Source organism: Antedon mediterranea, chromosome 11 (genome assembly GCF_964355755.1).
Source record: "Antedon mediterranea chromosome 11, ecAntMedi1.1, whole genome shotgun sequence".
Classification (NCBI taxonomy): domain Eukaryota; kingdom Metazoa; phylum Echinodermata; class Crinoidea; order Comatulida; family Antedonidae; genus Antedon; species Antedon mediterranea.
In genome coordinates this window covers 10,391,248-10,398,198 of record NC_092680.1, presented here as the reverse complement: position 1 = coordinate 10,398,198, position 6,951 = coordinate 10,391,248, and positions in this window count along the sequence as shown.

Sequence of the window (6,951 nt, the reverse complement as noted above, 5' to 3'; positions counted from 1 at the left end):
ACGCATTTTTTTTTCATGTGCGACGAATTTTTTTTTAATAAAAAAATGATCAATCTAAAGTTTAGATACTAATATTTATGAATCAAGTAAAAAAAATTTGGGGAAACTATTTTGCGCTCCGAAGAAATTCAAAGATTTTATCTGTCGGCAAGATCAATCAGATGTACCTATTGTTTTCTATTTACAGATTTAAGGTAAATTTTACTAAGAGAAACAAACTTTAAAGATAAACTGAAAGGTCCTGAATAATTTGGAATCACGTTTTCATATAAACACAAACTAAAAATATATTTCTAGTAAAATTTAAACGACTAACCCATGATGAAATTAAGCATTTACTATCTGAGCTCAACATTATAACTCGCTTAGCTTCATCAAGCCTGTTATGTTTTCCACAAGGTGAATTTATTCGCGCGAATTGAACATTTTTTGCACTATACGCGCGCATGCACAGTTTATTTTTATCAACAAAGTGTTCCATTGGGCGTGCGCGTATACGCGAAAATGTTTGATTTGCGCGAATAATTTTGCCTAGTGGAAAACAGGCTTTACAACATAATGTTCTTATCTTCTCATATAGGGAGTTTTCGCACGAGCACGTTAACGCTATTTTGCAAGCTCCGCCCACTTTGTAAACAACTTGATCTGTACGTGCGCAAGCATTACGAAAAACTTTAGTTACGTGCGTCGATAACCTTATTTCTGAAAAATAGCGTCAATGAAAAACGTTAACCAAAACATGATTAAACATGCCTGGCTAGGCTTAGTCTCTAAACCCAAGGTATTCCATGATTTATTTTAATACTTGTTGCGTATGTTGCGTGCGCTACACATGTGTTGCGTTCTACACTTCCCGTCGAAGCGCAAAATCAAAACGAGCAAGTACGTTAACGCAAATGTTTGCTGAACTCTGTTGTTATGCAAATGAGTAGAATGGTGACAACCGTTAACGTTCATGTGCTCGTGCGAAATGTTCTAATAATTTGTAGCCTAAACAATAAATTATTGTTTTACCATTGTTACACCCCTTCGCTTTATTACAAATTTACAGAACGCGACTTAAAATACTAACAATTTAGACAACAGAATCGTCCCACATATTAAATTGTTATTTTAAAGAATTCTCACAGACACAGTTCTACCTTCGTTGCTACCTTAATCAATCGAGCAACTGCACGTGGAAACCAGCTTTCCCAACAAATCAATGTATGGCTTCTTGCGCTTTATGGTTATATCTGTGGTATCAAGTTCAAGAGAAGTACGCATTTCTTGCAACACTGACAAAGAGAATCTGGAGAGTTTTTCTTGAGCTTTCAGTTCACATATATTATGCCTTTCAAACATTATTGGATGCTGCAAGCCTATTGTGTCCAGTACGGTTTGCGACAAAAGTTGAATTTCTCTTTCTTTTTCCGTTTTTGAATCGTCTCCATTTTCTTCGACTTCGTCACCATCTTCATTACTATCGTAATCATCATCTTCGTCATCATCATCATGAACGGCTGCATCTGTCCTCCTTTTTTTAGCTAAGCGTGAGAAAAAACTTGCAATCTGCTGTGCTGTTAAAAATTCACTCTTGCTAAATAGATGTGAACCATCGCTGTGCCTGGCCGATCTCATCTCTCGTGAGACATCACATGGATCAGCTTTCTGGCTCTCCAGCGTCAAAAACATCAATAAGGTAGGTTTTCTGTGGAACAGAAAATCGGGTTTTTTTGCAGAGGACTTTAGCGCCCAGCCCATTTGCAGGTCGGGGCCAATGTCAAACCGTGGCAAATCGTTGGTTCTTGTTGGTTCTGGATTTTTAGAAGTACCCTCTTCTAGTTGTGTTGCGTATAATTTCATTGCCCTGTCATATAGTGTTTCATGTTCTAGTGCGTTCTTGTGATTTTCGTAATCTAAGTGTTTCTCTAGGGAAGAGTACCTCTGATATGACCTAATGCAACCTTGTTCGCGACAAAAGAACAGTTTGCTGGGGTTGCCAGGACTTTCTTCACTTTCTATTTGGTCGTCGTCATTTATATCAGCTTGTTCTTCATGAGATGTCTTGGCTTGTATTCTTGCTTTTACTGTAATAAATGATACTTGATTTTGATCAGACGTTGTATCTTTGTTATGAATTAAATTGGGTAGTTTCGAGGGCACACAAAATTTACTCAAAAAGTAGATTTTGTCCTGCACCAATACCATACGCCATCCACACCTTCATGGACCTGCTTCCGTACTCTATGTTGTTGATGTGACTCACACCTTTCCATTTCCCTGCTGCACAAATAGTACCAGTAGGTAAAGCACAAACTATGACTTTCACTCCAGGAATGCCTCCAAAGGACTCAATTGCTGCCTTCATCTGCTCTGGATTTTCAATATCTTTTCCTGAATTAAGATATTTATTCATGTGATTTTTGATATGGGCTGCCTTGCGGTCACATGCGCCCTTCCCCCCTTGAGGGTCCAAAAAATCAATACGTCGGATTTTGATCTTCGTTTCTTTCGCTATCTTTGGTAACGAGAGTAATGTTATGGCAGAGTGGTAGCATCCTGCATTATCTTGACGCAGATACACAAAGTGTATATCGGGTGCAATAGATGGCAGCTGCCTCAACACATCGTCGATGATTGCCACAACAGTAGTACTATCCTGAGTGCAAGATTAAAAAATATGCACAAACGTAAGCATCTGTACCTCTCTATCTTTATTCTTTTTCGTCAAGACTGTTATGTGCCACGGAAGTCCACGCTTTCCAAACCAGTCTCTTTGGCTTTCGCGGTATTTACGTGGTAACAACTTCATCGCCCAGTCTAAAACAATTAGGGCACAACCAGGATTCAAATCTCCTAAGATATCATGTCGTGCAGCGTCTTGGTTAATGGATCTTAAGATATGCGCCTTCCACGTCTCGATGTCTTGGACTGACCGTGTAATTACGTACTCCATGTCATCTTTTTCTTCAGAAGAGCAGCGCACTTCGTTTAAAGCTTCATGAATTTCAGACAAAGCTTCTGGAAATATACGACATCTGTCACATCTTGCATTGTGGTCATGATCACAGACAGTCTGGTAATAATTGTCTTCGCAAGAACTAAGAGCATACGCCCTACAATGATCGGCAACTTCAGAATGGTTAGAAATGTGAATCTGCAATAATATATAAAAGGAATTGTATAAAAAATATAATTAGTCTTGAATGTTTCTTACATGCTTTACTGAGCAACATTCAACGTGCTACTTTGTGTTTTTCTATTTATACTGTAGCAGTTATCAAGATATTTAAACAAGATTGTTATTACCTTATAGTCACCTTTTAGGTAGCGCTTGGCATCTTTAAGTTTTTGGTTTTTTTGTTTGGCCCAAGTCAAACCCATTTCATAGCAATCTCCCAGCTTATCAACGATGTTCTCCAGGTCATCGAAGGCTTTTCCACCATTGGCAGAGATATAATCAAGGCCCTGTAAGGATTTGCGTACAGAAGCAGAACAAACGCTGAGAACTCTACGCAATGTACTGCGGCTCATAGGTTGAAAATTCTTCTCTTGACAGTAACTCTCGTATTGAAGAATACATTGTTCTGGGATAAGATAAGGCACAACATTTGGGATTTTTATAACTCTGTCTGTAGAAAGTTTTAGAGTTTTTTCTCCAAATGGCAAGTCTTGTATAACTTGAAAACTTGTTATAAAGGTAACAAAGTGGTCAATTTTCCCTGGCTGTACGCATACTCTAGTGTTCTTTAGAGGTTGAATTACAGAACCTCTACCATGTAACAATAAATGGTGTTTGGCCACGTTAAAACGGTATCTAGTCAAGTTAGGTATCCATTTCTGCAGTTCCTTGAAGGTAACCTTATCAACCATGATCGATAAAATCTGACGTCTTGTATTCCAGTGGTTAGTATGAAGATAGCATTCTGATAGAGCATCTAATAGAGAAGAATCGGTTCTTTCGTCAGCTTCTGTGGTTTTATCACTTGATAAGCCTTCAAGTAGAGTAGTCGACTGACCAGGTGCGATTTCTTCCAGGCACATAGAGACAACTTGACGAGCCTTGCGCATGTGGAAACGTTTAGTAAGGTCTGAAACTTGCTCCAGCGGTGCAGATAAAGGATATCTAATTGGACTGACGTCCCTTGAATTGAGAAATGCATTTAATTTTTCTCTTGGTGTAGATTGAATTGATTCATCTTCTGAGGTAGTTGAAGCAAAAGTTGGATCACAAAATTGATATAGGCTCATTTGAGTATCCATAACATCACACGCCGGTGCTTGACAAGTTGGAGTGGCTAATGGCATGTAGAACTCATCCTTATTACTTTCCTGAAAATAAAAATAATATTGGTAAAAAATTACTACTGACTTTGATTCAATTATTGACGCACTGATTCGTGATATATATAAAATGATGATGACAATGGCAGGGAATGCAGAAAATATTCCTCCTACCACCAACATACGAAATAAAATGAACAAAGTAACATGAAACACATTATTTACTTAATCTTTCCGCCAATAAATGCGTATTCATAAATGTCATACTGTACGGTATTTTTTAACTTACAGTTGTTAGTGCGCTCATCTGATCGACGAGACTAGGGTTATTTGTTTCAGTGTTCGAGGTTACAGGTAACAATGACTTCAGCATCTTACGGCAAGTTGAACAGATACCTGATAAAAATCGTAAAAACATTTACTTACAGGTTTTTGTTTAATAGTTTAAATTACATTAAATATATAAAAATATAAAAATTAAATTATATTTACCTGAACCAACTTGCAGGAAAGTTCCTGTTTTCTTTAATATTAGTTGTGTGATGGGTTTGTCACACAGAAGTGAGCCCTCTAGAGTAAAAGAGAAGAGAGGAATAAAGATGGACGACAACTACAACTTGTTTTGTTATGTTCTTATTGTTGGTTTCAGCCTAACGAGCGAGCCCGTAACAAATTGGGGGGTCATCCGTGAACAAAGTGCGGAATTGTAGTTGTAGATCGAACTGATGGTAATTTTAGTTACTTATTCTAAGCTGGTTTTAAGTTTAGAGGCGTTTTATAACGAACGAGGTTTGGCGGTCGTCGAGCCAGTACACTGTGTTGTTGTTTTAGGCTTGTGTAGGCTTGCCTGTTGTGATAGTAGAAGTCGGTTTGGCTTTGATTTTAGGGGTCTAGTTATTGAGACCACGGCGCACGGTAGGTTTAATACTGTGTGGGCTTGGCAGGTAATTTATTACTGGTGCCTTAATTATCGTCATATTGGTTATTATTTAAACCTGTGTTTTAGTTTGTTTGTTTCAAATAGAAACTATGTCAGAAAGTGATTTTGACGAGGAATTTTTGGATAGCATGTCCATTGAGGTGGTAGCTCAGCTATCAGAGGAGCGTTTGCGACTCCTAGGTACTAGGGTTGGAGCATCTATAAATGATTCCATGAATAAATATGACTTGATAAATGTGATTGGAAATCATGTTGGTTTAATTACTCATGAATCCGTAAAAACTGCGGGGAATGAGGTCGAGTTGGCTAGAATTGAGTTGGAACGTGAAAAATTGATTTTTGAAAGAAGAAAAATAGAGATGCAAACTCAAAAAGAAATGGAAAAAGAAAAACATGAATTTGAGTTAAGGAAATTAGAATTAGCTAACCAAATGGGTCACACACGGGTTTCTACACCTAATGATTCAGAGATTACTCAGAATATTAAATGGGTTCCCAAGTTTAATGAGGACGAGGTAGAGACATATTTTTTAGCTTTTGAGAAAATTGCTAATAGATTAAAGTGGCCTGCTAGACACTGGACTGTGTTGTTACAAACTGCTCTTGTGGGTAAAGCCCAAGAGGTATTTTCTGCATTGGCTGATGATCAATGTGAAAGCTATGATGCGGTTAAAACTGCTGTTTTGTCAGCTTATGAGTTAGTTCCAGAGGCGTATCGTCAGAAATTTAGGAACTTAGGTAAACCTTATGATCAAACTTTTACAGAATTTGCACGTAAGAAGCAGATTCTTTTTGATAGATGGTGTAGTTCGGAAGGAGTAAAGGGTGAATTTGGAAAGCTTCGTGAGCTTATGTTAGTTGAGGAGTTTAAATCTTGTTCCCCTACTGAAGTTCGTACACATCTGGAGGAGCAGAAAGTTGATAATTTAATGAAAGCGGCTTCTGTTGCCGATAATTATGTGCTCACGCACAAGGTGGTGGATACCAAATCGGTTTCCAAATCTGTTGATGATTCTAAGGTCCAAAGTCAGAAAACTACAGTTAATAGTAGTAGTAAATTTGTCAGAACTTGTTTTTACTGCAAGAAAAAGGGTCATATAAAGGCAGATTGCTGGCTGTTTCAAAGCAAATCTAAAGGGGATAATAAGAAACCCCAATCACTTCCAAACACGTTAGTAAATACAGTCCCGTTGAAAGTGAAAGCGAGTCATGACGTTGATGAATGTGAGAAGTTGATCCAATCTTCAGGTCCGGAAAAAGTGCGAAAGCTATTTAAGCCTTTCCTCTCTACTGGTTCTGTAGCATTGATCAACGATATGAATCTGAGTAAAGTTCGTGTCTTAAGAGACACAGGGGCGTCACAATCCCTGATAATAGAATCGGCATTGTCATTTTCAAACGAGTCTTCTGCTGGAGCAAGTGTGTTCATTCAAGGTGTTGAAGGGGGTTATAAGGAAGTCCCACTTCATGTAATTCGGATTGAAACAGATATTGTTAGCGGAGATTTTGTTGTCGGTGTCGTTCCGAGTCTTCCAGTATGGGGTGTCACACTCCTTTTGGGGAATGATTTGGCCGGAGACAGAGTGACAGTAGAACCGGTTGTGTGCAAGAGTCCTGTTGAAGACGAAAGCACGGTGTGTTTAGAGAAAGAATTATCACATGTGTTTCCATCATGTGCGGTGACGCGATCTATGGCAAATATAACCATAGATGAGGATGAGAGTATTGACTTATGTGATAGTTTT